Below are 1,601 nucleotides of genomic sequence, written 5' to 3' on the forward strand. Positions count from 1 at the left end.
AGTTTGATTTAAGAGTTATACAAGCGGCAATTTGCACAGTCTTCGAAATGGACGTGCGCTGGAAACATCCCTGGACGTCGATTGTTTGCGGTCCTACGGGATGCGGGAAAACAATTTTTGTAAAGACTTTTGTCCGTTATTTGCCGAAAATGGCAAATATTCAATTCGGGAGAATTTTATTTTATTACGGCGAGTGGCAAGAAGCCTATCTCAAGTTGCAACGCGAGATGGAAAAATGTAAAATCGAATTTCGCGAAAGACTACCCTGCTCGGAAGATTACTCGAACGATCCGCTTTGTGCGAAATTAATAATAATCGACGATCTTATGCAAGAATCGTCCTCGTGCAAAGTGATCGTTGATTTGTTTACCAAGGGTAGCCATCATAAAAATCTTAGCGTTATACTTATTTCACAAAATCTCTTTCATCAGGGACGCGGTCAACACGATATTTCGCTGAATGTGAATTACATTGTGGTTTTCAAAAACCCGCGCGATCGCGCGCAAATTCGCCATCTCGCGCGTCAAGTCTATCCCGACGAAGCAAAGTTTTTGGAAGAAGCGTACTACGACGCCACTTCGCGTCCTCACGGTTATTTACTGCTCGATTTGAAACAGTCAACACCAGACGAATATCGTTTTCGAACGTGCATCTTTCCCAACGATCCGCGTCATTACGTGTACGTACCCCGCAGATCCCTCGCGTGAAAACAAGCGTATAAAAACCCGAAGCACACGAAGGAAGGGCATCATTCGAAGCTACGATGCCGACGAAGAAGCAACAAAAGGCACATATTAGAGCTAAGCGCTCTCTCGGTGAAAAAAACATCTGTCTACTGAAAGCTCTGTGTCTTCTAAATAAAAATCAACGCGCTGTTTTTTTGCGAAACGCTGATAACAAATTCATCGCGTGTATTCGCGAGTGTGTCCACAATACGCTCAGAGATAACGTACCGCTCGAAAAAAGAGAAAAGAACCGCTTAATCCGATACAAAACGGCGCTGCGACGTATCGCGGAACAAAGAGGTACTTGGAGGTGCAAGAGAAACCTGCTGGTGTAACAAGGAGGCTTTTTACCGTACATCATCGGGCTTATACTCACAGCTTTATTATCTCGTATTATCAAGTAAACATGGAACGGGCTAAAAAAATGGTGCTAATTTCCACGGATAATTTCGAAAAAATACAACAACGAATGGCGGGGGAAAATACCACTGCTAATACCACACGCACTCCCGGAACCGTGCTCTCGCGTCTCGACGCGGAGATGAGACGTATTCTCGATTCCCCTGTTGATGAAGATGAAAAATGGAAATTGTACAGCAAAGTACTTCGTCGATGTCTGTATTTTATTCGAAAAGCGAGAAAGCGCAAAGAAGAAGATCCAACCGTGGCGGAAACTGCTGTGACTAGTGAAGAAAGGGAAGAAGAGGAGGAGGACGAGAAAAGATGAGAGAACTATTTCACGACGCGGAAGAACCAATGGACGCTTTGCCTCAAACATCCTCTGTTTTACCAAAACATTATTCAACACCATTACGACACAATAATAATAATAATAGTCAATATCAACGGATTAATCAGTCAACTCCGAAGAAAAAT

The sequence above is a fragment of the Pseudomyrmex gracilis genome, unplaced genomic scaffold, assembly GCF_002006095.1.
Source record: "Pseudomyrmex gracilis isolate BER0280 unplaced genomic scaffold, ASM200609v1 scaffold_2946, whole genome shotgun sequence".
NCBI classification, from domain to species: domain Eukaryota; kingdom Metazoa; phylum Arthropoda; class Insecta; order Hymenoptera; family Formicidae; genus Pseudomyrmex; species Pseudomyrmex gracilis.